General features: G+C 49.1%; 37 non-coding genes across 37 annotated transcripts; all 37 read left to right on the top strand.

Annotated features, from left to right (window-relative positions):
* The first annotated feature begins 90 nt into the window (after window positions 1-90).
* On the top strand, window positions 91-172 carry Trnas-cga (transfer RNA serine (anticodon CGA)). The gene has a single exon. It is a non-coding gene; the product is annotated as a tRNA-Ser (tRNA).
* A 708-nt stretch (window positions 173-880) lies between these two features.
* On the top strand, window positions 881-962 carry Trnas-uga (transfer RNA serine (anticodon UGA)). Its single transcript has one exon. It is a non-coding gene; the product is annotated as a tRNA-Ser (tRNA).
* Window positions 963-1546: 584 nt separating this feature from the next.
* On the top strand, window positions 1547-1619 carry Trnaf-gaa (transfer RNA phenylalanine (anticodon GAA)). Its single transcript has one exon. It is a non-coding gene; the product is annotated as a tRNA-Phe (tRNA).
* Window positions 1620-2366: 747 nt separating this feature from the next.
* Trnas-cga (transfer RNA serine (anticodon CGA)) lies at window positions 2367-2448 on the top strand. Its single transcript has one exon. It is a non-coding gene; the product is annotated as a tRNA-Ser (tRNA).
* A 708-nt stretch (window positions 2449-3156) lies between these two features.
* On the top strand, window positions 3157-3238 carry Trnas-uga (transfer RNA serine (anticodon UGA)). The gene has a single exon. It is a non-coding gene; the product is annotated as a tRNA-Ser (tRNA).
* A 584-nt stretch (window positions 3239-3822) lies between these two features.
* Trnaf-gaa (transfer RNA phenylalanine (anticodon GAA)) lies at window positions 3823-3895 on the top strand. The gene has a single exon. It is a non-coding gene; the product is annotated as a tRNA-Phe (tRNA).
* A 747-nt stretch (window positions 3896-4642) lies between these two features.
* On the top strand, window positions 4643-4724 carry Trnas-cga (transfer RNA serine (anticodon CGA)). Its single transcript has one exon. It is a non-coding gene; the product is annotated as a tRNA-Ser (tRNA).
* A 708-nt stretch (window positions 4725-5432) lies between these two features.
* Window positions 5433-5514, top strand: Trnas-uga (transfer RNA serine (anticodon UGA)). The gene has a single exon. It is a non-coding gene; the product is annotated as a tRNA-Ser (tRNA).
* Window positions 5515-6098: 584 nt separating this feature from the next.
* Trnaf-gaa (transfer RNA phenylalanine (anticodon GAA)) lies at window positions 6099-6171 on the top strand. The gene has a single exon. It is a non-coding gene; the product is annotated as a tRNA-Phe (tRNA).
* Window positions 6172-6918: 747 nt separating this feature from the next.
* Trnas-cga (transfer RNA serine (anticodon CGA)) lies at window positions 6919-7000 on the top strand. Its single transcript has one exon. It is a non-coding gene; the product is annotated as a tRNA-Ser (tRNA).
* Window positions 7001-7708: 708 nt separating this feature from the next.
* Window positions 7709-7790, top strand: Trnas-uga (transfer RNA serine (anticodon UGA)). Its single transcript has one exon. It is a non-coding gene; the product is annotated as a tRNA-Ser (tRNA).
* Window positions 7791-8374: 584 nt separating this feature from the next.
* Trnaf-gaa (transfer RNA phenylalanine (anticodon GAA)) lies at window positions 8375-8447 on the top strand. Its single transcript has one exon. It is a non-coding gene; the product is annotated as a tRNA-Phe (tRNA).
* Window positions 8448-9194: 747 nt separating this feature from the next.
* On the top strand, window positions 9195-9276 carry Trnas-cga (transfer RNA serine (anticodon CGA)). The gene has a single exon. It is a non-coding gene; the product is annotated as a tRNA-Ser (tRNA).
* A 708-nt stretch (window positions 9277-9984) lies between these two features.
* Window positions 9985-10066, top strand: Trnas-uga (transfer RNA serine (anticodon UGA)). Its single transcript has one exon. It is a non-coding gene; the product is annotated as a tRNA-Ser (tRNA).
* A 584-nt stretch (window positions 10067-10650) lies between these two features.
* Window positions 10651-10723, top strand: Trnaf-gaa (transfer RNA phenylalanine (anticodon GAA)). The gene has a single exon. It is a non-coding gene; the product is annotated as a tRNA-Phe (tRNA).
* Window positions 10724-11470: 747 nt separating this feature from the next.
* Trnas-cga (transfer RNA serine (anticodon CGA)) lies at window positions 11471-11552 on the top strand. The gene has a single exon. It is a non-coding gene; the product is annotated as a tRNA-Ser (tRNA).
* Window positions 11553-12260: 708 nt separating this feature from the next.
* Trnas-uga (transfer RNA serine (anticodon UGA)) lies at window positions 12261-12342 on the top strand. Its single transcript has one exon. It is a non-coding gene; the product is annotated as a tRNA-Ser (tRNA).
* A 584-nt stretch (window positions 12343-12926) lies between these two features.
* Trnaf-gaa (transfer RNA phenylalanine (anticodon GAA)) lies at window positions 12927-12999 on the top strand. The gene has a single exon. It is a non-coding gene; the product is annotated as a tRNA-Phe (tRNA).
* Window positions 13000-13746: 747 nt separating this feature from the next.
* Window positions 13747-13828, top strand: Trnas-cga (transfer RNA serine (anticodon CGA)). The gene has a single exon. It is a non-coding gene; the product is annotated as a tRNA-Ser (tRNA).
* A 708-nt stretch (window positions 13829-14536) lies between these two features.
* Window positions 14537-14618, top strand: Trnas-uga (transfer RNA serine (anticodon UGA)). Its single transcript has one exon. It is a non-coding gene; the product is annotated as a tRNA-Ser (tRNA).
* A 584-nt stretch (window positions 14619-15202) lies between these two features.
* Window positions 15203-15275, top strand: Trnaf-gaa (transfer RNA phenylalanine (anticodon GAA)). The gene has a single exon. It is a non-coding gene; the product is annotated as a tRNA-Phe (tRNA).
* Window positions 15276-16022: 747 nt separating this feature from the next.
* Trnas-cga (transfer RNA serine (anticodon CGA)) lies at window positions 16023-16104 on the top strand. The gene has a single exon. It is a non-coding gene; the product is annotated as a tRNA-Ser (tRNA).
* Window positions 16105-16812: 708 nt separating this feature from the next.
* On the top strand, window positions 16813-16894 carry Trnas-uga (transfer RNA serine (anticodon UGA)). The gene has a single exon. It is a non-coding gene; the product is annotated as a tRNA-Ser (tRNA).
* A 584-nt stretch (window positions 16895-17478) lies between these two features.
* On the top strand, window positions 17479-17551 carry Trnaf-gaa (transfer RNA phenylalanine (anticodon GAA)). The gene has a single exon. It is a non-coding gene; the product is annotated as a tRNA-Phe (tRNA).
* A 747-nt stretch (window positions 17552-18298) lies between these two features.
* Window positions 18299-18380, top strand: Trnas-cga (transfer RNA serine (anticodon CGA)). Its single transcript has one exon. It is a non-coding gene; the product is annotated as a tRNA-Ser (tRNA).
* A 708-nt stretch (window positions 18381-19088) lies between these two features.
* On the top strand, window positions 19089-19170 carry Trnas-uga (transfer RNA serine (anticodon UGA)). Its single transcript has one exon. It is a non-coding gene; the product is annotated as a tRNA-Ser (tRNA).
* Window positions 19171-19754: 584 nt separating this feature from the next.
* On the top strand, window positions 19755-19827 carry Trnaf-gaa (transfer RNA phenylalanine (anticodon GAA)). The gene has a single exon. It is a non-coding gene; the product is annotated as a tRNA-Phe (tRNA).
* Window positions 19828-20363: 536 nt separating this feature from the next.
* On the top strand, window positions 20364-20436 carry Trnak-uuu (transfer RNA lysine (anticodon UUU)). Its single transcript has one exon. It is a non-coding gene; the product is annotated as a tRNA-Lys (tRNA).
* A 137-nt stretch (window positions 20437-20573) lies between these two features.
* On the top strand, window positions 20574-20655 carry Trnas-cga (transfer RNA serine (anticodon CGA)). Its single transcript has one exon. It is a non-coding gene; the product is annotated as a tRNA-Ser (tRNA).
* A 708-nt stretch (window positions 20656-21363) lies between these two features.
* Window positions 21364-21445, top strand: Trnas-uga (transfer RNA serine (anticodon UGA)). The gene has a single exon. It is a non-coding gene; the product is annotated as a tRNA-Ser (tRNA).
* Window positions 21446-22029: 584 nt separating this feature from the next.
* On the top strand, window positions 22030-22102 carry Trnaf-gaa (transfer RNA phenylalanine (anticodon GAA)). The gene has a single exon. It is a non-coding gene; the product is annotated as a tRNA-Phe (tRNA).
* Window positions 22103-22638: 536 nt separating this feature from the next.
* On the top strand, window positions 22639-22711 carry Trnak-uuu (transfer RNA lysine (anticodon UUU)). The gene has a single exon. It is a non-coding gene; the product is annotated as a tRNA-Lys (tRNA).
* Window positions 22712-22848: 137 nt separating this feature from the next.
* Trnas-cga (transfer RNA serine (anticodon CGA)) lies at window positions 22849-22930 on the top strand. Its single transcript has one exon. It is a non-coding gene; the product is annotated as a tRNA-Ser (tRNA).
* A 708-nt stretch (window positions 22931-23638) lies between these two features.
* On the top strand, window positions 23639-23720 carry Trnas-uga (transfer RNA serine (anticodon UGA)). Its single transcript has one exon. It is a non-coding gene; the product is annotated as a tRNA-Ser (tRNA).
* Window positions 23721-24304: 584 nt separating this feature from the next.
* On the top strand, window positions 24305-24377 carry Trnaf-gaa (transfer RNA phenylalanine (anticodon GAA)). The gene has a single exon. It is a non-coding gene; the product is annotated as a tRNA-Phe (tRNA).
* A 536-nt stretch (window positions 24378-24913) lies between these two features.
* Trnak-uuu (transfer RNA lysine (anticodon UUU)) lies at window positions 24914-24986 on the top strand. Its single transcript has one exon. It is a non-coding gene; the product is annotated as a tRNA-Lys (tRNA).
* A 137-nt stretch (window positions 24987-25123) lies between these two features.
* Window positions 25124-25205, top strand: Trnas-cga (transfer RNA serine (anticodon CGA)). Its single transcript has one exon. It is a non-coding gene; the product is annotated as a tRNA-Ser (tRNA).
* The last annotated feature ends 556 nt before the right edge of the window (window positions 25206-25761 follow it).

Here is a 25761-nt window from a genome sequence, read left to right as displayed (position 1 = left end):
CTACGGAAAAGAATGCAGCTACGCCGTTTTCTGATGCCACATAGCTTTAAACCGTAGAAGTTGCATGTGTCGGAGAACCTCGACCTACGGGCAGTCGTGGCGGGGTGGTTAAGGCGTCTGACTCGAAATCAGATTCCCTCTGGGAGCGTAGGTTCGAATCCTACCGGCTGCGTGCGATTTTGCGTAAAGAGGAGCAAATATTTTCACACACGTGAACGCGGTTGCAAACCGATGGCGCCATCTTCAACAAGACGAAAATTTCCGTTTAACAATACTGAGTGTCGCGACGGCTGCTGCTTACTGTGGCTACCGGTTCTCCTCTCACTGACGCTGGGACTGCAGAAAGCCGTCGCAGGCCCACGAGTGCGCTCCCGTCATTTTCTCGCGTCGACGCCGAGTTCGTGAGTACACAGACGTGCTTGGAAGCGTTGGACAGAGCCAACATTCATTTCTCTCTTTTTTAAGAATCGCAATTCAGTCATTCGAGTGCGGAAAAAGCAATGGTGCAGCGTTTCTTTTCTTAAGATCTCGCAGCTACTTGCAAGTATGTCGACCACTTAAGACGACAGTAAACTAGCGTCAGCGGTGCGTCAGTGGGAAGTCGGTGAAGTCGCCATTGGAGCCACAAGCCAGTAATTACGTCATGCGAATCACTCGCACGCAACGCAGCTGTACGATAGCTCAGTCGGTAGAGCGTTTGATTTTCAACCAAAGGGTGTTGGGTTCAAGGCCATGTCTAGGCGAAAATTAATACAATTTCGTAACGGCTAATGTGCTGGCAATGGAAACACTACAGAAAAGAGTTAGGCCACGCAGCTTTCTGCCATTGGATTGCTTCTAAAGTTGGACTTTCACTTGTCGGAAGACGCTATTGCCACCGGCAGTCGTGGCCGAGTGGTTAAGGCGTCTGACTTGAAATCAGATTCCCTCTGGGAGCGTAGGTTCGAGTCCTGCCGACTGCGAAAATTTTCTCGCTCTCAGAAGATGGACGTTCAGCTGCATCCTAGCAGTTGCGTCTCTACTAAACACGTGGGTCTCCAGCAATGTGCAGTGTTCTTTGGCGCAGCGCTACAGTCGCTCCCAGAAGCCACAGCTCATCTCCTCGTCTCACTGCCGTCCACCAAGTGTCAGTGCAAGTGTCGCCTCTCTGGGCAGTGCAGATGTGTCCATTTTAGCTTGCAGACGGTGACGTGTAGCAATTTATGAGCTAACGCAAGTCAAATGTTTTAGCGTGTGTATCTGCTAGATACTGCCTCTCACATGGTAGAGAGGCTCACTCCTTCTTGTGTCTCGTTCTCTGCACACGAGTTGCACGTGGCATCGATATAGCAAAGGTTTTCTAGAGAAAGCGAAGTCAATATTACATGAATCGAGTCGACATGTTTGCTTCTTACGATGATGGAATCAGAAGAAATGTGTGTGGTACTTCACTGCATCTGCTGCTCGCCTTTCAGCGTCCCTATGTCTTATCAGACGAAGATGACTGTGAAATTGGCGGCGATTCAGAGGTTAACGAAGACGCGCAAATATGCGGACTTAGGTGTGAGCCGAAATAGCTCAGTTGGGAGAGCGTTAGACTGAAGATCTAAAGGTCCCTGGTTCGATCCCGGGTTTCGGCAAGCGTATGTTTTGAAGCTGATGCCAATGGAATTGCTCCGAGTCTGTGATGATGTAGGTACAGCCGAGAACAAAAATGACTCTATCCTGTAACTGTTCAGGTTGTCTAGTGCTTGCCGTAAGAGGAACACAGTAGGCAACTCCCTGAGAAGTAAGAAAATACGAAAAGTCCTACCGACTGCGTTCCTTTTTTTGTGTCAGGAGGTGAAGAACGTCTCCAACGGAACCGTGAAATGAGCGAAAACGTGGGAAGCATTGCATTCGAAATGCTTGTGAAATTTCCAATTACTCAGTGAGTGTCGACAAAACACGTAAATCCTCTACTCCAACGTATGAGACCTAACGACTGCTGCGGTTTGTTTTTGCATCGGGTGTCAGCATTCTTCGATAGTCTGCTACAAGCTTAGCGCGACACGTTTGTAGACAGCATTCAGGCGACGTTTAATTAGTAACAGCTCCATGCAGCGATAGCACAGCTGTGAAGGACATGAGTCAATGTACAGCTGTGCATCGTGGGATGTTCTGTACTGTCGTGTGAGCCCGGATAGCTCAGTCGGTAGAGCATTAGGCTTTTTAACCTAAGGGTCCAGGGTTCAAGTCCCTGTTCGAGCGGATATTTTAATACTTTGGTAGCGATTCCTCTGGTAGCGGTGGAAACACTACGGAAAAGAATGCAGCTACGCCGTTTTCTGATGCCACATAGCTTTAAACCGTAGAAGTTGCATGTGTCGGAGAACCTCGACCTACGGGCAGTCGTGGCGGGGTGGTTAAGGCGTCTGACTCGAAATCAGATTCCCTCTGGGAGCGTAGGTTCGAATCCTACCGGCTGCGTGCGATTTTGCGTAAAGAGGAGCAAATATTTTCACACACGTGAACGCGGTTGCAAACCGATGGCGCCATCTTCAACAAGACGAAAATTTCCGTTTAACAATACTGAGTGTCGCGACGGCTGCTGCTTACTGTGGCTACCGGTTCTCCTCTCACTGACGCTGGGACTGCAGAAAGCCGTCGCAGGCCCACGAGTGCGCTCCCGTCATTTTCTCGCGTCGACGCCGAGTTCGTGAGTACACAGACGTGCTTGGAAGCGTTGGACAGAGCCAACATTCATTTCTCTCTTTTTTAAGAATCGCAATTCAGTCATTCGAGTGCGGAAAAAGCAATGGTGCAGCGTTTCTTTTCTTAAGATCTCGCAGCTACTTGCAAGTATGTCGACCACTTAAGACGACAGTAAACTAGCGTCAGCGGTGCGTCAGTGGGAAGTCGGTGAAGTCGCCATTGGAGCCACAAGCCAGTAATTACGTCATGCGAATCACTCGCACGCAACGCAGCTGTACGATAGCTCAGTCGGTAGAGCGTTTGATTTTCAACCAAAGGGTGTTGGGTTCAAGGCCATGTCTAGGCGAAAATTAATACAATTTCGTAACGGCTAATGTGCTGGCAATGGAAACACTACAGAAAAGAGTTAGGCCACGCAGCTTTCTGCCATTGGATTGCTTCTAAAGTTGGACTTTCACTTGTCGGAAGACGCTATTGCCACCGGCAGTCGTGGCCGAGTGGTTAAGGCGTCTGACTTGAAATCAGATTCCCTCTGGGAGCGTAGGTTCGAGTCCTGCCGACTGCGAAAATTTTCTCGCTCTCAGAAGATGGACGTTCAGCTGCATCCTAGCAGTTGCGTCTCTACTAAACACGGGGGTCTCCAGCAATGTGCAGTGTTCTTTGGCGCAGCGCTACAGTCGCTCCCAGAAGCCACAGCTCATCTCCTCGTCTGACTGCCGTCCACCAAGTGTCAGTGCAAGTGTCGCCTCTCTGGGCAGTGCAGATGTGTCCATTTTAGCTTGCAGACGGTGACGTGTAGCAATTTATGAGCTAACGCAAGTCAAATGTTTTAGCGTGTGTATCTGCTAGATACTGCCTCTCACATGGTAGAGAGGCTCACTCCTTCTTGTGTCTCGTTCTCTGCACACGAGTTGCACGTGGCATCGATATAGCAAAGGTTTTCTAGAGAAAGCGAAGTCAATATTACATGAATCGAGTCGACATGTTTGCTTCTTACGATGATGGAATCAGAAGAAATGTGTGTGGTACTTCACTGCATCTGCTGCTCGCCTTTCAGCGTCCCTATGTCTTATCAGACGAAGATGACTGTGAAATTGGCGGCGATTCAGAGGTTAACGAAGACGCGCAAATCTGCGGACTTAGGTGTGAGCCGAAATAGCTCAGTTGGGAGAGCGTTAGACTGAAGATCTAAAGGTCCCTGGTTCGATCCCGGGTTTCGGCAAGCGTATGTTTTGAAGCTGATGCCAATGGAATTGCTCCGAGTCTGTGATGATGTAGGTACAGCCGAGAACAAAAATGACTCTATCCTGTAACTGTTCAGGTTGTCTAGTGCTTGCCGTAAGAGGAACACAGTAGGCAACTCCCTGAGAAGTAAGAAAATACGAAAAGTCCTACCGACTGCGTTCCTTTTTTTGTGTCAGGAGGTGAAGAACGTCTCCAACGGAACCGTGAAATGAGCGAAAACGTGGGAAGCATTGCATTCGAAATGCTTGTGAAATTTCCAATTACTCAGTGAGTGTCGACAAAACACGTAAATCCTCTACTCCAACGTATGAGACCTAACGACTGCTGCGGTTTGTTTTTGCATCGGGTGTCAGCATTCTTCGATAGTCTGCTACAAGCTTAGCGCGACACGTTTGTAGACAGCATTCAGGCGACGTTTAATTAGTAACAGCTCCATGCAGCGATAGCACAGCTGTGAAGGACATGAGTCAATGTACAGCTGTGCATCGTGGGATGTTCTGTACTGTCGTGTGAGCCCGGATAGCTCAGTCGGTAGAGCATTAGGCTTTTTAACCTAAGGGTCCAGGGTTCAAGTCCCTGTTCGAGCGGATATTTTAATACTTTGGTAGCGATTCCTCTGGTAGCGGTGGAAACACTACGGAAAAGAATGCAGCTACGCCGTTTTCTGATGCCACATAGCTTTAAACCGTAGAAGTTGCATGTGTCGGAGAACCTCGACCTACGGGCAGTCGTGGCGGGGTGGTTAAGGCGTCTGACTCGAAATCAGATTCCCTCTGGGAGCGTAGGTTCGAATCCTACCGGCTGCGTGCGATTTTGCGTAAAGAGGAGCAAATATTTTCACACACGTGAACGCGGTTGCAAACCGATGGCGCCATCTTCAACAAGACGAAAATTTCCGTTTAACAATACTGAGTGTCGCGACGGCTGCTGCTTACTGTGGCTACCGGTTCTCCTCTCACTGACGCTGGGACTGCAGAAAGCCGTCGCAGGCCCACGAGTGCGCTCCCGTCATTTTCTCGCGTCGACGCCGAGTTCGTGAGTACACAGACGTGCTTGGAAGCGTTGGACAGAGCCAACATTCATTTCTCTCTTTTTTAAGAATCGCAATTCAGTCATTCGAGTGCGGAAAAAGCAATGGTGCAGCGTTTCTTTTCTTAAGATCTCGCAGCTACTTGCAAGTATGTCGACCACTTAAGACGACAGAAAACTAGCGTCAGCGGTGCGTCAGTGGGAAGTCGGTGAAGTCGCCATTGGAGCCACAAGCCAGTAATTACGTCATGCGAATCACTCGCACGCAACGCAGCTGTACGATAGCTCAGTCGGTAGAGCGTTTGATTTTCAACCAAAGGGTGTTGGGTTCAAGGCCATGTCTAGGCGAAAATTAATACAATTTCGTAACGGCTAATGTGCTGGCAATGGAAACACTACAGAAAAGAGTTAGGCCACGCAGCTTTCTGCCATTGGATTGCTTCTAAAGTTGGACTTTCACTTGTCGGAAGACGCTATTGCCACCGGCAGTCGTGGCCGAGTGGTTAAGGCGTCTGACTTGAAATCAGATTCCCTCTGGGAGCGTAGGTTCGAGTCCTGCCGACTGCGAAAATTTTCTCGCTCTCAGAAGATGGACGTTCAGCTGCATCCTAGCAGTTGCGTCTCTACTAAACACGGGGGTCTCCAGCAATGTGCAGTGTTCTTTGGCGCAGCGCTACAGTCGCTCCCAGAAGCCACAGCTCATCTCCTCGTCTCACTGCCGTCCACCAAGTGTCAGTGCAAGTGTCGCCTCTCTGGGCAGTGCAGATGTGTCCATTTTAGCTTGCAGACGGTGACGTGTAGCAATTTATGAGCTAACGCAAGTCAAATGTTTTAGCGTGTGTATCTGCTAGATACTGCCTCTCACATGGTAGAGAGGCTCACTCCTTCTTGTGTCTCGTTCTCTGCACACGAGTTGCACGTGGCATCGATATAGCAAAGGTTTTCTAGAGAAAGCGAAGTCAATATTACATGAATCGAGTCGACATGTTTGCTTCTTACGATGATGGAATCAGAAGAAATGTGTGTGGTACTTCACTGCATCTGCTGCTCGCCTTTCAGCGTCCCTATGTCTTATCAGACGAAGATGACTGTGAAATTGGCGGCGATTCAGAGGTTAACGAAGACGCGCAAATCTGCGGACTTAGGTGTGAGCCGAAATAGCTCAGTTGGGAGAGCGTTAGACTGAAGATCTAAAGGTCCCTGGTTCGATCCCGGGTTTCGGCAAGCGTATGTTTTGAAGCTGATGCCAATGGAATTGCTCCGAGTCTGTGATGATGTAGGTACAGCCGATAACAAAAATGACTCTATCCTGTAACTGTTCAGGTTGTCTAGTGCTTGCCGTAAGAGGAACACAGTAGGCAACTCCCTGAGAAGTAAGAAAATACGAAAAGTCCTACCGACTGCGTTCCTTTTTTTGTGTCAGGAGGTGAAGAACGTCTCCAACGGAACCGTGAAATGAGCGAAAACGTGGGAAGCATTGCATTCGAAATGCTTGTGAAATTTCCAATTACTCAGTGAGTGTCGACAAAACACGTAAATCCTCTACTCCAACGTATGAGACCTAACGACTGCTGCGGTTTGTTTTTGCATCGGGTGTCAGCATTCTTCGATAGTCTGCTACAAGCTTAGCGCGACACGTTTGTAGACAGCATTCAGGCGACGTTTAATTAGTAACAGCTCCATGCAGCGATAGCACAGCTGTGAAGGACATGAGTCAATGTACAGCTGTGCATCGTGGGATGTTCTGTACTGTCGTGTGAGCCCGGATAGCTCAGTCGGTAGAGCATTAGGCTTTTTAACCTAAGGGTCCAGGGTTCAAGTCCCTGTTCGAGCGGATATTTTAATACTTTGGTAGCGATTCCTCTGGTAGCGGTGGAAACACTACGGAAAAGAATGCAGCTACGCCGTTTTCTGATGCCACATAGCTTTAAACCGTAGAAGTTGCATGTGTCGGAGAACCTCGACCTACGGGCAGTCGTGGCGGGGTGGTTAAGGCGTCTGACTCGAAATCAGATTCCCTCTGGGAGCGTAGGTTCGAATCCTACCGGCTGCGTGCGATTTTGCGTAAAGAGGAGCAAATATTTTCACACACGTGAACGCGGTTGCAAACCGATGGCGCCATCTTCAACAAGACGAAAATTTCCGTTTAACAATACTGAGTGTCGCGACGGCTGCTGCTTACTGTGGCTACCGGTTCTCCTCTCACTGACGCTGGGACTGCAGAAAGCCGTCGCAGGCCCACGAGTGCGCTCCCGTCATTTTCTCGCGTCGACGCCGAGTTCGTGAGTACACAGACGTGCTTGGAAGCGTTGGACAGAGCCAACATTCATTTCTCTCTTTTTTAAGAATCGCAATTCAGTCATTCGAGTGCGGAAAAAGCAATGGTGCAGCGTTTCTTTTCTTAAGATCTCGCAGCTACTTGCAAGTATGTCGACCACTTAAGACGACAGTAAACTAGCGTCAGCGGTGCGTCAGTGGGAAGTCGGTGAAGTCGCCATTGGAGCCACAAGCCAGTAATTACGTCATGCGAATCACTCGCACGCAACGCAGCTGTACGATAGCTCAGTCGGTAGAGCGTTTGATTTTCAACCAAAGGGTGTTGGGTTCAAGGCCATGTCTAGGCGAAAATTAATACAATTTCGTAACGGCTAATGTGCTGGCAATGGAAACACTACAGAAAAGAGTTAGGCCACGCAGCTTTCTGCCATTGGATTGCTTCTAAAGTTGGACTTTCACTTGTCGGAAGACGCTATTGCCACCGGCAGTCGTGGCCGAGTGGTTAAGGCGTCTGACTTGAAATCAGATTCCCTCTGGGAGCGTAGGTTCGAGTCCTGCCGACTGCGAAAATTTTCTCGCTCTCAGAAGATGGACGTTCAGCTGCATCCTAGCAGTTGCGTCTCTACTAAACACGGGGGTCTCCAGCAATGTGCAGTGTTCTTTGGCGCAGCGCTACAGTCGCTCCCAGAAGCCACAGCTCATCTCCTCGTCTCACTGCCGTCCACCAAGTGTCAGTGCAAGTGTCGCCTCTCTGGGCAGTGCAGATGTGTCCATTTTAGCTTGCAGACGGTGACGTGTAGCAATTTATGAGCTAACGCAAGTCAAATGTTTTAGCGTGTGTATCTGCTAGATACTGCCTCTCACATGGTAGAGAGGCTCACTCCTTCTTGTGTCTCGTTCTCTGCACACGAGTTGCACGTGGCATCGATATAGCAAAGGTTTTCTAGAGAAAGCGAAGTCAATATTACATGAATCGAGTCGACATGTTTGCTTCTTACGATGATGGAATCAGAAGAAATGTGTGTGGTACTTCACTGCATCTGCTGCTCGCCTTTCAGCGTCCCTATGTCTTATCAGACGAAGATGACTGTGAAATTGGCGGCGATTCAGAGGTTAACGAAGACGCGCAAATCTGCGGACTTAGGTGTGAGCCGAAATAGCTCAGTTGGGAGAGCGTTAGACTGAAGATCTAAAGGTCCCTGGTTCGATCCCGGGTTTCGGCAAGCGTATGTTTTGAAGCTGATGCCAATGGAATTGCTCCGAGTCTGTGATGATGTAGGTACAGCCGATAACAAAAATGACTCTATCCTGTAACTGTTCAGGTTGTCTAGTGCTTGCCGTAAGAGGAACACAGTAGGCAACTCCCTGAGAAGTAAGAAAATACGAAAAGTCCTACCGACTGCGTTCCTTTTTTTGTGTCAGGAGGTGAAGAACGTCTCCAACGGAACCGTGAAATGAGCGAAAACGTGGGAAGCATTGCATTCGAAATGCTTGTGAAATTTCCAATTACTCAGTGAGTGTCGACAAAACACGTAAATCCTCTACTCCAACGTATGAGACCTAACGACTGCTGCGGTTTGTTTTTGCATCGGGTGTCAGCATTCTTCGATAGTCTGCTACAAGCTTAGCGCGACACGTTTGTAGACAGCATTCAGGCGACGTTTAATTAGTAACAGCTCCATGCAGCGATAGCACAGCTGTGAAGGACATGAGTCAATGTACAGCTGTGCATCGTGGGATGTTCTGTACTGTCGTGTGAGCCCGGATAGCTCAGTCGGTAGAGCATTAGGCTTTTTAACCTAAGGGTCCAGGGTTCAAGTCCCTGTTCGAGCGGATATTTTAATACTTTGGTAGCGATTCCTCTGGTAGCGGTGGAAACACTACGGAAAAGAATGCAGCTACGCCGTTTTCTGATGCCACATAGCTTTAAACCGTAGAAGTTGCATGTGTCGGAGAACCTCGACCTACGGGCAGTCGTGGCGGGGTGGTTAAGGCGTCTGACTCGAAATCAGATTCCCTCTGGGAGCGTAGGTTCGAATCCTACCGGCTGCGTGCGATTTTGCGTAAAGAGGAGCAAATATTTTCACACACGTGAACGCGGTTGCAAACCGATGGCGCCATCTTCAACAAGACGAAAATTTCCGTTTAACAATACTGAGTGTCGCGACGGCTGCTGCTTACTGTGGCTACCGGTTCTCCTCTCACTGACGCTGGGACTGCAGAAAGCCGTCGCAGGCCCACGAGTGCGCTCCCGTCATTTTCTCGCGTCGACGCCGAGTTCGTGAGTACACAGACGTGCTTGGAAGCGTTGGACAGAGCCAACATTCATTTCTCTCTTTTTTAAGAATCGCAATTCAGTCATTCGAGTGCGGAAAAAGCAATGGTGCAGCGTTTCTTTTCTTAAGATCTCGCAGCTACTTGCAAGTATGTCGACCACTTAAGACGACAGTAAACTAGCGTCAGCGGTGCGTCAGTGGGAAGTCGGTGAAGTCGCCATTGGAGCCACAAGCCAGTAATTACGTCATGCGAATCACTCGCACGCAACGCAGCTGTACGATAGCTCAGTCGGTAGAGCGTTTGATTTTCAACCAAAGGGTGTTGGGTTCAAGGCCATGTCTAGGCGAAAATTAATACAATTTCGTAACGGCTAATGTGCTGGCAATGGAAACACTACAGAAAAGAGTTAGGCCACGCAGCTTTCTGCCATTGGATTGCTTCTAAAGTTGGACTTTCACTTGTCGGAAGACGCTATTGCCACCGGCAGTCGTGGCCGAGTGGTTAAGGCGTCTGACTTGAAATCAGATTCCCTCTGGGAGCGTAGGTTCGAGTCCTGCCGACTGCGAAAATTTTCTCGCTCTCAGAAGATGGACGTTCAGCTGCATCCTAGCAGTTGCGTCTCTACTAAACACGTGGGTCTCCAGCAATGTGCAGTGTTCTTTGGCGCAGCGCTACAGTCGCTCCCAGAAGCCACAGCTCATCTCCTCGTCTCACTGCCGTCCACCAAGTGTCAGTGCAAGTGTCGCCTCTCTGGGCAGTGCAGATGTGTCCATTTTAGCTTGCAGACGGTGACGTGTAGCAATTTATGAGCTAACGCAAGTCAAATGTTTTAGCGTGTGTATCTGCTAGATACTGCCTCTCACATGGTAGAGAGGCTCACTCCTTCTTGTGTCTCGTTCTCTGCACACGAGTTGCACGTGGCATCGATATAGCAAAGGTTTTCTAGAGAAAGCGAAGTCAATATTACATGAATCGAGTCGACATGTTTGCTTCTTACGATGATGGAATCAGAAGAAATGTGTGTGGTACTTCACTGCATCTGCTGCTCGCCTTTCAGCGTCCCTATGTCTTATCAGACGAAGATGACTGTGAAATTGGCGGCGATTCAGAGGTTAACGAAGACGCGCAAATCTGCGGACTTAGGTGTGAGCCGAAATAGCTCAGTTGGGAGAGCGTTAGACTGAAGATCTAAAGGTCCCTGGTTCGATCCCGGGTTTCGGCAAGCGTATGTTTTGAAGCTGATGCCAATGGAATTGCTCCGAGTCTGTGATGATGTAGGTACAGCCGATAACAAAAATGACTCTATCCTGTAACTGTTCAGGTTGTCTAGTGCTTGCCGTAAGAGGAACACAGTAGGCAACTCCCTGAGAAGTAAGAAAATACGAAAAGTCCTACCGACTGCGTTCCTTTTTTTGTGTCAGGAGGTGAAGAACGTCTCCAACGGAACCGTGAAATGAGCGAAAACGTGGGAAGCATTGCATTCGAAATGCTTGTGAAATTTCCAATTACTCAGTGAGTGTCGACAAAACACGTAAATCCTCTACTCCAACGTATGAGACCTAACGACTGCTGCGGTTTGTTTTTGCATCGGGTGTCAGCATTCTTCGATAGTCTGCTACAAGCTTAGCGCGACACGTTTGTAGACAGCATTCAGGCGACGTTTAATTAGTAACAGCTCCATGCAGCGATAGCACAGCTGTGAAGGACATGAGTCAATGTACAGCTGTGCATCGTGGGATGTTCTGTACTGTCGTGTGAGCCCGGATAGCTCAGTCGGTAGAGCATTAGGCTTTTTAACCTAAGGGTCCAGGGTTCAAGTCCCTGTTCGAGCGGATATTTTAATACTTTGGTAGCGATTCCTCTGGTAGCGGTGGAAACACTACGGAAAAGAATGCAGCTACGCCGTTTTCTGATGCCACATAGCTTTAAACCGTAGAAGTTGCATGTGTCGGAGAACCTCGACCTACGGGCAGTCGTGGCGGGGTGGTTAAGGCGTCTGACTCGAAATCAGATTCCCTCTGGGAGCGTAGGTTCGAATCCTACCGGCTGCGTGCGATTTTGCGTAAAGAGGAGCAAATATTTTCACACACGTGAACGCGGTTGCAAACCGATGGCGCCATCTTCAACAAGACGAAAATTTCCGTTTAACAATACTGAGTGTCGCGACGGCTGCTGCTTACTGTGGCTACCGGTTCTCCTCTCACTGACGCTGGGACTGCAGAAAGCCGTCGCAGGCCCACGAGTGCGCTCCCGTCATTTTCTCGCGTCGACGCCGAGTTCGTGAGTACACAGACGTGCTTGGAAGCGTTGGACAGAGCCAACATTCATTTCTCTCTTTTTTAAGAATCGCAATTCAGTCATTCGAGTGCGGAAAAAGCAATGGTGCAGCGTTTCTTTTCTTAAGATCTCGCAGCTACTTGCAAGTATGTCGACCACTTAAGACGACAGAAAACTAGCGTCAGCGGTGCGTCAGTGGGAAGTCGGTGAAGTCGCCATTGGAGCCACAAGCCAGTAATTACGTCATGCGAATCACTCGCACGCAACGCAGCTGTACGATAGCTCAGTCGGTAGAGCGTTTGATTTTCAACCAAAGGGTGTTGGGTTCAAGGCCATGTCTAGGCGAAAATTAATACAATTTCGTAACGGCTAATGTGCTGGCAATGGAAACACTACAGAAAAGAGTTAGGCCACGCAGCTTTCTGCCATTGGATTGCTTCTAAAGTTGGACTTTCACTTGTCGGAAGACGCTATTGCCACCGGCAGTCGTGGCCGAGTGGTTAAGGCGTCTGACTTGAAATCAGATTCCCTCTGGGAGCGTAGGTTCGAGTCCTGCCGACTGCGAAAATTTTCTCGCTCTCAGAAGATGGACGTTCAGCTGCATCCTAGCAGTTGCGTCTCTACTAAACACGGGGGTCTCCAGCAATGTGCAGTGTTCTTTGGCGCAGCGCTACAGTCGCTCCCAGAAGCCACAGCTCATCTCCTCGTCTCACTGCCGTCCACCAAGTGTCAGTGCAAGTGTCGCCTCTCTGGGCAGTGCAGATGTGTCCATTTTAGCTTGCAGACGGTGACGTGTAGCAATTTATGAGCTAACGCAAGTCAAATGTTTTAGCGTGTGTATCTGCTAGATACTGCCTCTCACATGGTAGAGAGGCTCACTCCTTCTTGTGTCTCGTTCTCTGCACACGAGTTGCACGTGGCATCGATATAGCAAAGGTTTTCTAGAGAAAGCGAAGTCAATATTACATGAATCGAGTCGACATGTTTGCTTCTTACGATGATGGAATCAGAAGAAATGTGTGTGGTACTTCACTGCATCTGCTGCTCGCCTTTCAGCGTCCCTATGTCTTATCAGACGAAGATGACTGTGAAATTGGCGGCGATTCAGAGGTTAACGAAGACGCGCAAATCTGCGGACTTAGGTGTGAGCCGAAATAGCTCAGTTGGGAGAGCGTTAGACTGAAGATCTAAAGGTCCCTGGTTCGATCCCGGGTTTCGGCAAGCGTATGTTTTGAAGCTGATGCCAATGGAATTGCTCCGAGTCTGTGATGATGTAGGTACAGCCGATAACAAAAATGACTCTATCCTGTAACTGTTCAGGTTGTCTAGTGCTTGCCGTAAGAGGAACACAGTAGGCAACTCCCTGAGAAGTAAGAAAATACGAAAAGTCCTACCGACTGCGTTCCTTTTTTTGTGTCAGGAGGTGAAGAACGTCTCCAACGGAACCGTGAAATGAGCGAAAACGTGGGAAGCATTGCATTCGAAATGCTTGTGAAATTTCCAATTACTCAGTGAGTGTCGACAAAACACGTAAATCCTCTACTCCAACGTATGAGACCTAACGACTGCTGCGGTTTGTTTTTGCATCGGGTGTCAGCATTCTTCGATAGTCTGCTACAAGCTTAGCGCGACACGTTTGTAGACAGCATTCAGGCGACGTTTAATTAGTAACAGCTCCATGCAGCGATAGCACAGCTGTGAAGGACATGAGTCAATGTACAGCTGTGCATCGTGGGATGTTCTGTACTGTCGTGTGAGCCCGGATAGCTCAGTCGGTAGAGCATTAGGCTTTTTAACCTAAGGGTCCAGGGTTCAAGTCCCTGTTCGAGCGGATATTTTAATACTTTGGTAGCGATTCCTCTGGTAGCGGTGGAAACACTACGGAAAAGAATGCAGCTACGCCGTTTTCTGATGCCACATAGCTTTAAACCGTAGAAGTTGCATGTGTCGGAGAACCTCGACCTACGGGCAGTCGTGGCGGGGTGGTTAAGGCGTCTGACTCGAAATCAGATTCCCTCTGGGAGCGTAGGTTCGAATCCTACCGGCTGCGTGCGATTTTGCGTAAAGAGGAGCAAATATTTTCACACACGTGAACGCGGTTGCAAACCGATGGCGCCATCTTCAACAAGACGAAAATTTCCGTTTAACAATACTGAGTGTCGCGACGGCTGCTGCTTACTGTGGCTACCGGTTCTCCTCTCACTGACGCTGGGACTGCAGAAAGCCGTCGCAGGCCCACGAGTGCGCTCCCGTCATTTTCTCGCGTCGACGCCGAGTTCGTGAGTACACAGACGTGCTTGGAAGCGTTGGACAGAGCCAACATTCATTTCTCTCTTTTTTAAGAATCGCAATTCAGTCATTCGAGTGCGGAAAAAGCAATGGTGCAGCGTTTCTTTTCTTAAGATCTCGCAGCTACTTGCAAGTATGTCGACCACTTAAGACGACAGTAAACTAGCGTCAGCGGTGCGTCAGTGGGAAGTCGGTGAAGTCGCCATTGGAGCCACAAGCCAGTAATTACGTCATGCGAATCACTCGCACGCAACGCAGCTGTACGATAGCTCAGTCGGTAGAGCGTTTGATTTTCAACCAAAGGGTGTTGGGTTCAAGGCCATGTCTAGGCGAAAATTAATACAATTTCGTAACGGCTAATGTGCTGGCAATGGAAACACTACAGAAAAGAGTTAGGCCACGCAGCTTTCTGCCATTGGATTGCTTCTAAAGTTGGACTTTCACTTGTCGGAAGACGCTATTGCCACCGGCAGTCGTGGCCGAGTGGTTAAGGCGTCTGACTTGAAATCAGATTCCCTCTGGGAGCGTAGGTTCGAGTCCTGCCGACTGCGAAAATTTTCTCGCTCTCAGAAGATGGACGTTCAGCTGCATCCTAGCAGTTGCGTCTCTACTAAACACGTGGGTCTCCAGCAATGTGCAGTGTTCTTTGGCGCAGCGCTACAGTCGCTCCCAGAAGCCACAGCTCATCTCCTCGTCTCACTGCCGTCCACCAAGTGTCAGTGCAAGTGTCGCCTCTCTGGGCAGTGCAGATGTGTCCATTTTAGCTTGCAGACGGTGACGTGTAGCAATTTATGAGCTAACGCAAGTCAAATGTTTTAGCGTGTGTATCTGCTAGATACTGCCTCTCACATGGTAGAGAGGCTCACTCCTTCTTGTGTCTCGTTCTCTGCACACGAGTTGCACGTGGCATCGATATAGCAAAGGTTTTCTAGAGAAAGCGAAGTCAATATTACATGAATCGAGTCGACATGTTTGCTTCTTACGATGATGGAATCAGAAGAAATGTGTGTGGTACTTCACTGCATCTGCTGCTCGCCTTTCAGCGTCCCTATGTCTTATCAGACGAAGATGACTGTGAAATTGGCGGCGATTCAGAGGTTAACGAAGACGCGCAAATATGCGGACTTAGGTGTGAGCCGAAATAGCTCAGTTGGGAGAGCGTTAGACTGAAGATCTAAAGGTCCCTGGTTCGATCCCGGGTTTCGGCAAGCGTATGTTTTGAAGCTGATGCCAATGGAATTGCTCCGAGTCTGTGATGATGTAGGTACAGCCGAGAACAAAAATGACTCTATCCTGTAACTGTTCAGGTTGTCTAGTGCTTGCCGTAAGAGGAACACAGTAGGCAACTCCCTGAGAAGTAAGAAAATACGAAAAGTCCTACCGACTGCGTTCCTTTTTTTGTGTCAGGAGGTGAAGAACGTCTCCAACGGAACCGTGAAATGAGCGAAAACGTGGGAAGCATTGCATTCGAAATGCTTGTGAAATTTCCAATTACTCAGTGAGTGTCGACAAAACACGTAAATCCTCTACTCCAACGTATGAGACCTAACGACTGCTGCGGTTTGTTTTTGCATCGGGTGTCAGCATTCTTCGATAGTCTGCTACAAGCTTAGCGCGACACGTTTGTAGACAGCATTCAGGCGACGTTTAATTAGTAACAGCTCCATGCAGCGATAGCACAGCTGTGAAGGACATGAGTCAATGTACAGCTGTGCATCGTGGGATGTTCTGTACTGTCGTGTGAGCCCGGATAGCTCAGTCGGTAGAGCATTAGGCTTTTTAACCTAAGGGTCCAGGGTTCAAGTCCCTGTTCGAGCGGATATTTTAATACTTTGGTAGCGATTCCTCTGGTAGCGGTGGAAACACTACGGAAAAGAATGCAGCTACGCCGTTTTCTGATGCCACATAGCTTTAAACCGTAGAAGTTGCATGTGTCGGAGAACCTCGACCTACGGGCAGTCGTGGCGGGGTGGTTAAGGCGTCTGACTCGAAATCAGATTCCCTCTGGGAGCGTAGGTTCGAATCCTACCGGCTGCGTGCGATTTTGCGTAAAGAGGAGCAAATATTTTCACACACGTGAACGCGGTTGCAAACCGATGGCGCCATCTTCAACAAGACGAAAATTTCCGTTTAACAATACTGAGTGTCGCGACGGCTGCTGCTTACTGTGGCTACCGGTTCTCCTCTCACTGACGCTGGGACTGCAGAAAGCCGTCGCAGGCCCACGAGTGCGCTCCCGTCATTTTCTCGCGTCGACGCCGAGTTCGTGAGTACACAGACGTGCTTGGAAGCGTTGGACAGAGCCAACATTCATTTCTCTCTTTTTTAAGAATCGCAATTCAGTCATTCGAGTGCGGAAAAAGCAATGGTGCAGCGTTTCTTTTCTTAAGATCTCGCAGCTACTTGCAAGTATGTCGACCACTTAAGACGACAGTAAACTAGCGTCAGCGGTGCGTCAGTGGGAAGTCGGTGAAGTCGCCATTGGAGCCACAAGCCAGTAATTACGTCATGCGAATCACTCGCACGCAACGCAGCTGTACGATAGCTCAGTCGGTAGAGCGTTTGATTTTCAACCAAAGGGTGTTGGGTTCAAGGCCATGTCTAGGCGAAAATTAATACAATTTCGTAACGGCTAATGTGCTGGCAATGGAAACACTACAGAAAAGAGTTAGGCCACGCAGCTTTCTGCCATTGGATTGCTTCTAAAGTTGGACTTTCACTTGTCGGAAGACGCTATTGCCACCGGCAGTCGTGGCCGAGTGGTTAAGGCGTCTGACTTGAAATCAGATTCCCTCTGGGAGCGTAGGTTCGAGTCCTGCCGACTGCGAAAATTTTCTCGCTCTCAGAAGATGGACGTTCAGCTGCATCCTAGCAGTTGCGTCTCTACTAAACACGTGGGTCTCCAGCAATGTGCAGTGTTCTTTGGCGCAGCGCTACAGTCGCTCCCAGAAGCCACAGCTCATCTCCTCGTCTCACTGCCGTCCACCAAGTGTCAGTGCAAGTGTCGCCTCTCTGGGCAGTGCAGATGTGTCCATTTTAGCTTGCAGACGGTGACGTGTAGCAATTTATGAGCTAACGCAAGTCAAATGTTTTAGCGTGTGTATCTGCTAGATACTGCCTCTCACATGGTAGAGAGGCTCACTCCTTCTTGTGTCTCGTTCTCTGCACACGAGTTGCACGTGGCATCGATATAGCAAAGGTTTTCTAGAGAAAGCGAAGTCAATATTACATGAATCGAGTCGACATGTTTGCTTCTTACGATGATGGAATCAGAAGAAATGTGTGTGGTACTTCACTGCATCTGCTGCTCGCCTTTCAGCGTCCCTATGTCTTATCAGACGAAGATGACTGTGAAATTGGCGGCGATTCAGAGGTTAACGAAGACGCGCAAATATGCGGACTTAGGTGTGAGCCGAAATAGCTCAGTTGGGAGAGCGTTAGACTGAAGATCTAAAGGTCCCTGGTTCGATCCCGGGTTTCGGCAAGCGTATGTTTTGAAGCTGATGCCAATGGAATTGCTCCGAGTCTGTGATGATGTAGGTACAGCCGAGAACAAAAATGACTCTATCCTGTAACTGTTCAGGTTGTCTAGTGCTTGCCGTAAGAGGAACACAGTAGGCAACTCCCTGAGAAGTAAGAAAATACGAAAAGTCCTACCGACTGCGTTCCTTTTTTTGTGTCAGGAGGTGAAGAACGTCTCCAACGGAACCGTGAAATGAGCGAAAACGTGGGAAGCATTGCATTCGAAATGCTTGTGAAATTTCCAATTACTCAGTGAGTGTCGACAAAACACGTAAATCCTCTACTCCAACGTATGAGACCTAACGACTGCTGCGGTTTGTTTTTGCATCGGGTGTCAGCATTCTTCGATAGTCTGCTACAAGCTTAGCGCGACACGTTTGTAGACAGCATTCAGGCGACGTTTAATTAGTAACAGCTCCATGCAGCGATAGCACAGCTGTGAAGGACATGAGTCAATGTACAGCTGTGCATCGTGGGATGTTCTGTACTGTCGTGTGAGCCCGGATAGCTCAGTCGGTAGAGCATTAGGCTTTTTAACCTAAGGGTCCAGGGTTCAAGTCCCTGTTCGAGCGGATATTTTAATACTTTGGTAGCGATTCCTCTGGTAGCGGTGGAAACACTACGGAAAAGAATGCAGCTACGCCGTTTTCTGATGCCACATAGCTTTAAACCGTAGAAGTTGCATGTGTCGGAGAACCTCGACCTACGGGCAGTCGTGGCGGGGTGGTTAAGGCGTCTGACTCGAAATCAGATTCCCTCTGGGAGCGTAGGTTCGAATCCTACCGGCTGCGTGCGATTTTGCGTAAAGAGGAGCAAATATTTTCACACACGTGAACGCGGTTGCAAACCGATGGCGCCATCTTCAACAAGACGAAAATTTCCGTTTAACAATACTGAGTGTCGCGACGGCTGCTGCTTACTGTGGCTACCGGTTCTCCTCTCACTGACGCTGGGACTGCAGAAAGCCGTCGCAGGCCCACGAGTGCGCTCCCGTCATTTTCTCGCGTCGACGCCGAGTTCGTGAGTACACAGACGTGCTTGGAAGCGTTGGACAGAGCCAACATTCATTTCTCTCTTTTTTAAGAATCGCAATTCAGTCATTCGAGTGCGGAAAAAGCAATGGTGCAGCGTTTCTTTTCTTAAGATCTCGCAGCTACTTGCAAGTATGTCGACCACTTAAGACGACAGTAAACTAGCGTCAGCGGTGCGTCAGTGGGAAGTCGGTGAAGTCGCCATTGGAGCCACAAGCCAGTAATTACGTCATGCGAATCACTCGCACGCAACGCAGCTGTACGATAGCTCAGTCGGTAGAGCGTTTGATTTTCAACCAAAGGGTGTTGGGTTCAAGGCCATGTCTAGGCGAACATTAATACAATTTCGTAACGGCTAATGTGCTGGCAATGGAAACACTACAGAAAAGAGTTAGGCCACGCAGCTTTCTGCCATTGGATTGCTTCTAAAGTTGGACTTTCACTTGTCGGAAGACGCTATTGCCACCGGCAGTCGTGGCCGAGTGGTTAAGGCGTCTGACTTGAAATCAGATTCCCTCTGGGAGCGTAGGTTCGAGTCCTGCCGACTGCGAAAATTTTCTCGCTCTCAGAAGATGGACGTTCAGCTGCATCCTAGCAGTTGCGTCTCTACTAAACACGTGGGTCTCCAGCAATGTGCAGTGTTCTTTGGCGCAGCGCTACAGTCGCTCCCAGAAGCCACAGCTCATCTCCTCGTCTCACTGCCGTCCACCAAGTGTCAGTGCAAGTGTCGCCTCTCTGGGCAGTGCAGATGTGTCCATTTTAGCTTGCAGACGGTGACGTGTAGCAATTTATGAGCTAACGCAAGTCAAATGTTTTAGCGTGTGTTTCTGCTAGATACTGGCTCTCACACAGTGGAGAGACTCACTCCTTCTTGTGTCTCGTTCTCTGCACACGAGTTGCACGTGGCATCGATATAGCAAAGGTTTTCTAGCGCCAGCGAAGTCGATATTACATGAATCGAGTCGACATGTTTGCTTCTTACGATGATGGAATCAGAAGAAATGTGTGTGGTACTTCACTGCATCTGCTGCTCGCCTTTCAGCGTCCCTATGTCTTATCAGACGAAGATGACTGTGAAATTGGCGGCGATTCAGAGGTTAACGAAGACGCGCAAATCTGCGGACTTAGGTGTGAGCCGAAATAGCTCAGTTGGGAGAGCGTTAGACTGAAGATCTAAAGGTCCCTCGTTCGATCCCGGGTTTCCGCAAGCGTATGTTTTGAAGCTGATGCCAATGGAATTGCTCCGAGTCTGTGATGATGTAGGTACAGCCGAGAACAAAAATGACTCTATCCTGTAACTGTTCAGGTTGTCTAGTGCTTGCCGTAAGAGGAACACAGTAGGCAACTCCCTGAGAAGTAAGAAAATACGAAAAGTCCTACCGACTGCGTTCCTTTTTTTGTGTCAGGAGGTGAAGAACGTCTCCAACGGAACCGTGAAATGAGCGCAAACGTGGGAAGCATTGCATTCGAAATGCTTGTGAAATTTCCAATTACTCAGTGAGTGTCGACAAAACACGTAAATCCTCTACTCCAACGTATGAGACCTAACGACTGCTGCGGTTTGTTTTTGCATCGTGTGTCAGCATTCTTCGATAGTCTGCTACGAGCTTAGCGCGACACGTTTGTAGACAGCATTCAGGCGACGTTTAATTAGTAACAGCTCCATGCAGCGATAGCACAGCTGTGAAGGACATGAGTCAATGTACAGCTGTGCATCGTGGGATGTTCTGTACTGTCGTGTGAGCCCGGATAGCTCAGTCGGTAGAGCATTAGGCTTTTAACCGAAGGGTCCAGGGTTCAAGTCCTTGTTGGGGCGGAAATTTTAATACTTTGGTAGCGATTCCTCTGGTAGCGGTGGAAACACTACGGAAAAGAATGCAGCTACGCCGTTTTCTGATGCCACATAGCTTTAAACCGTAGAAGTTGCATGTCTCGGAGAACCTCGACCTACGGGCAGTCGTGGCCGAGTGGTTAAGGCGTCTGACTCGAAATCAGATTCCCCCTGGGAGCGTAGGTTCGAATCCTACCGGCTGCGTGCGATTTTGCGTAAAGAGGAGCAAATATTTTCACACACGTGAACGCGGTTGCAAACCGATGGCGCCATCTTCAACAAGACGAAAATTTCCGTTTAACAATACTGAGTGTCGCGACGGCTGCTGCTTACTGTGGCTACCGGTTCTCCTCTCACTGACGCTGGGACTGCAGAAAGCCGTCGCAGGCCCACGAGTGCGCTCCCGTCATTTTCTCGCGTCGACGCCGAGTTCGTGAGTACACAGACGTGCTTGGAAGCGTTGGACAGAGCCAACATTCATTTCTCTCTTTTTTAAGAATCGCAATTCAGTCATTCGAGTGCGGAAAAAGCAATGGTGCAGCGTTTCTTTTCTTAAGATCTCGCAGCTACTTGCAAGTATGTCGACCACTTAAGACGACAGTAAACTAGCGTCAGCGGTGCGTCAGTGGGAAGTCGGTGAAGTCGCCATTGGAGCCACAAGCCAGTAATTACGTCATGCGAATCACTCGCACGCAACGCAGCTGTACGATAGCTCAGTCGGTAGAGCGTTTGATTTTCAACCAAAGGGTGTTGGGTTCAAGGCCATGTCTAGGCGAAAATTAATACAATTTCGTAACGGCTAATGTGCTGGCAATGGAAACACTACAGAAAAGAGTTAGGCCACGCAGCTTTCTGCCATTGGATTGCTTCTAAAGTTGGACTTTCACTTGTCGGAAGACGCTATTGCCACCGGCAGTCGTGGCCGAGTGGTTAAGGCGTCTGACTTGAAATCAGATTCCCTCTGGGAGCGTAGGTTCGAGTCCTGCCGACTGCGAAAATTTTCTCGCTCTCAGAAGATGGACGTTCAGCTGCATCCTAGCAGTTGCGTCTCTACTAAACACGTGGGTCTCCAGCAATGTGCAGTGTTCTTTGGCGCAGCGCTACAGTCGCTCCCAGAAGCCACAGCTCATCTCCTCGTCTCACTGCCGTCCACCAAGTGTCAGTGCAAGTGTCGCCTCTCTGGGCAGTGCAGATGTGTCCATTTTAGCTTGCAGACGGTGACGTGTAGCAATTTATGAGCTAACGCAAGTCAAATGTTTTAGCGTGTGTTTCTGCTAGATACTGGCTCTCACACAGTGGAGAGACTCACTCCTTCTTGTGTCTCGTTCTCTGCACACGAGTTGCACGTGGCATCGATATAGCAAAGGTTTTCTAGCGCCAGCGAAGTCGATATTACATGAATCGAGTCGACATGTTTGCTTCTTACGATGATGGAATCAGAAGAAATGTGTGTGGTACTTCACTGCATCTGCTGCTCGCCTTTCAGCGTCCCTATGTCTTATCAGACGAAGATGACTGTGAAATTGGCGGCGATTCAGAGGTTAACGAAGACGCGCAAATCTGCGGACTTAGGTGTGAGCCGAAATAGCTCAGTTGGGAGAGCGTTAGACTGAAGATCTAAAGGTCCCTCGTTCGATCCCGGGTTTCCGCAAGCGTATGTTTTGAAGCTGATGCCAATGGAATTGCTCCGAGTCTGTGATGATGTAGGTACAGCCGATAACAAAAATGACTCTATCCTGTAACTGTTCAGGTTGTCTAGTGCTTGCCGTAAGAGGAACACAGTAGGCAACTCCCTGAGAAGTAAGAAAATACGAAAAGTCCTACCGACTGCGTTCCTTTTTTTGTGTCAGGAGGTGAAGAACGTCTCCAACGGAACCGTGAAATGAGCGCAAACGTGGGAAGCATTGCATTCGAAATGCTTGTGAAATTTCCAATTACTCAGTGAGTGTCGACAAAACACGTAAATCCTCTACTCCAACGTATGAGACCTAACGACTGCTGCGGTTTGTTTTTGCATCGTGTGTCAGCATTCTTCGATAGTCTGCTACGAGCTTAGCGCGACACGTTTGTAGACAGCATTCAGGCGACGTTTAATTAGTAACAGCTCCATGCAGCGATAGCACAGCTGTGAAGGACATGAGTCAATGTACAGCTGTGCATCGTGGGATGTTCTGTACTGTCGTGTGAGCCCGGATAGCTCAGTCGGTAGAGCATTAGGCTTTTAACCGAAGGGTCCAGGGTTCAAGTCCTTGTTGGGGCGGAAATTTTAATACTTTGGTAGCGATTCCTCTGGTAGCGGTGGAAACACTACGGAAAAGAATGCAGCTACGCCGTTTTCTGATGCCACATAGCTTTAAACCGTAGAAGTTGCATGTGTCGGAGAACCTCGACCTACGGGCAGTCGTGGCCGAGTGGTTAAGGCGTCTGACTCGAAATCAGATTCCCCCTGGGAGCGTAGGTTCGAATCCTACCGGCTGCGTGCGATTTTGCGTAAAGAGGAGCAAATATTTTCACACACGTGAACGCGGTTGCAAACCGATGGCGCCATCTTCAACAAGACGAAAATTTCCGTTTAACAATACTGAGTGTCGCGACGGCTGCTGCTTACTGTGGCTACCGGTTCTCCTCTCACTGACGCTGGGACTGCAGAAAGCCGTCGCAGGCCCACGAGTGCGCTCCCGTCATTTTCTCGCGTCGACGCCGAGTTCGTGAGTACACAGACGTGCTTGGAAGCGTTGGACAGAGCCAACATTCATTTCTCTCTTTTTTAAGAATCGCAATTCAGTCATTCGAGTGCGGAAAAAGCAATGGTGCAGCGTTTCTTTTCTTAAGATCTCGCAGCTACTTGCAAGTATGTCGACCACTTAAGACGACAGTAAACTAGCGTCAGCGGTGCGTCAGTGGGAAGTCGGTGAAGTCGCCATTGGAGCCACAAGCCAGTAATTACGTCATGCGAATCACTCGCACGCAACGCAGCTGTACGATAGCTCAGTCGGTAGAGCGTTTGATTTTCAACCAAAGGGTGTTGGGTTCAAGGCCATGTCTAGGCGAAAATTAATACAATTTCGTAACGGCTAATGTGCTGGCAATGGAAACACTACAGAAAAGAGTTAGGCCACGCAGCTTTCTGCCATTGGATTGCTTCTAAAGTTGGACTTTCACTTGTCGGAAGACGCTATTGCCACCGGCAGTCGTGGCCGAGTGGTTAAGGCGTCTGACTTGAAATCAGATTCCCTCTGGGAGCGTAGGTTCGAGTCCTGCCGACTGCGAAAATTTTCTCGCTCTCAGAAGATGGACGTTCAGCTGCATCCTAGCAGTTGCGTCTCTACTAAACACGTGGGTCTCCAGCAATGTGCAGTGTTCTTTGGCGCAGCGCTACAGTCGCTCCCAGAAGCCACAGCTCATCTCCTCGTCTCACTGCCGTCCACCAAGTGTCAGTGCAAGTGTCGCCTCTCTGGGCAGTGCAGATGTGTCCATTTTAGCTTGCAGACGGTGACGTGTAGCAATTTATGAGCTAACGCAAGTCAAATGTTTTAGCGTGTGTTTCTGCTAGATACTGGCTCTCACACAGTGGAGAGACTCACTCCTTCTTGTGTCTCGTTCTCTGCACACGAGTTGCACGTGGCATCGATATAGCAAAGGTTTTCTAGCGCCAGCGAAGTCGATATTACATGAATCGAGTCGACATGTTTGCTTCTTACGATGATGGAATCAGAAGAAATGTGTGTGGTACTTCACTGCATCTGCTGCTCGCCTTTCAGCGTCCCTATGTCTTATCAGACGAAGATGACTGTGAAATTGGCGGCGATTCAGAGGTTAACGAAGACGCGCAAATCTGCGGACTTAGGTGTGAGCCGAAATAGCTCAGTTGGGAGAGCGTTAGACTGAAGATCTAAAGGTCCCTCGTTCGATCCCGGGTTTCCGCAAGCGTATGTTTTGAAGCTGATGCCAATGGAATTGCTCCGAGTCTGTGATGATGTAGGTACAGCCGATAACAAAAATGACTCTATCCTGTAACTGTTCAGGTTGTCTAGTGCTTGCCGTAAGAGGAACACAGTAGGCAACTCCCTGAGAAGTAAGAAAATACGAAAAGTCCTACCGACTGCGTTCCTTTTTTTGTGTCAGGAGGTGAAGAACGTCTCCAACGGAACCGTGAAATGAGCGCAAACGTGGGAAGCATTGCATTCGAAATGCTTGTGAAATTTCCAATTACTCAGTGAGTGTCGACAAAACACGTAAATCCTCTACTCCAACGTATGAGACCTAACGACTGCTGCGGTTTGTTTTTGCATCGTGTGTCAGCATTCTTCGATAGTCTGCTACGAGCTTAGCGCGACACGTTTGTAGACAGCATTCAGGCGACGTTTAATTAGTAACAGCTCCATGCAGCGATAGCACAGCTGTGAAGGACATGAGTCAATGTACAGCTGTGCATCGTGGGATGTTCTCTACTGTCGTGTGAGCCCGGATAGCTCAGTCGGTAGAGCATTAGGCTTTTAACCGAAGGGTCCAGGGTTCAAGTCCTTGTTGGGGCGGAAATTTTAATACTTTGGTAGCGATTCCTCTGGTAGCGGTGGAAACACTACGGAAAAGAATGCAGCTACGCCGTTTTCTGATGCCACATAGCTTTAAACCGTAGAAGTTGCATGTGTCGGAGAACCTCGACCTACGGGCAGTCGTGGCCGAGTGGTTAAGGCGTCTGACTCGAAATCAGATTCCCCCTGGGAGCGTAGGTTCGAATCCTACCGGCTGCGTGCGATTTTGCGTAAAGAGGAGCAAATATTTTCACACACGTGAACGCGGTTGCAAACCGATGGCGCCATCTTCAACAAGACGAAAATTTCCGTTTAACAATACTGAGTGTCGCGACGGCTGCTGCTTACTGTGGCTACCGGTTCTCCTCTCACTGACGCTGGGACTGCAGAAAGCCGTCGCAGGCCCACGAGTGCGCTCCCGTCATTTTCTCGCGTCGACGCCGAGTTCGTGAGTACACAGACGTGCTTGGAAGCGTTGGACAGAGCCAACATTCATTTCTCTCTTTTTTAAGAATCGCAATTCAGTCATTCGAGTGCGGAAAAAGCAATGGTGCAGCGTTTCTTTTCTTAAGATCTCGCAGCTACTTGCAAGTATGTCGACCACTTAAGACGACAGTAAACTAGCGTCAGCGGTGCGTCAGTGGGAAGTCGGTGAAGTCGCCATTGGAGCCACAAGCCAGTAATTACGTCATGCGAATCACTCGCACGCAACGCAGCTGTACGATAGCTCAGTCGGTAGAGCGTTTGATTTTCAACCAAAGGGTGTTGGGTTCAA

This window comes from Schistocerca gregaria, unplaced genomic scaffold, assembly GCF_023897955.1.
Source record: "Schistocerca gregaria isolate iqSchGreg1 unplaced genomic scaffold, iqSchGreg1.2 ptg000337l, whole genome shotgun sequence".
In the NCBI taxonomy this organism is placed as follows: domain Eukaryota; kingdom Metazoa; phylum Arthropoda; class Insecta; order Orthoptera; family Acrididae; genus Schistocerca; species Schistocerca gregaria.
This window is presented reverse-complemented; position numbering and strand designations above follow the sequence as displayed.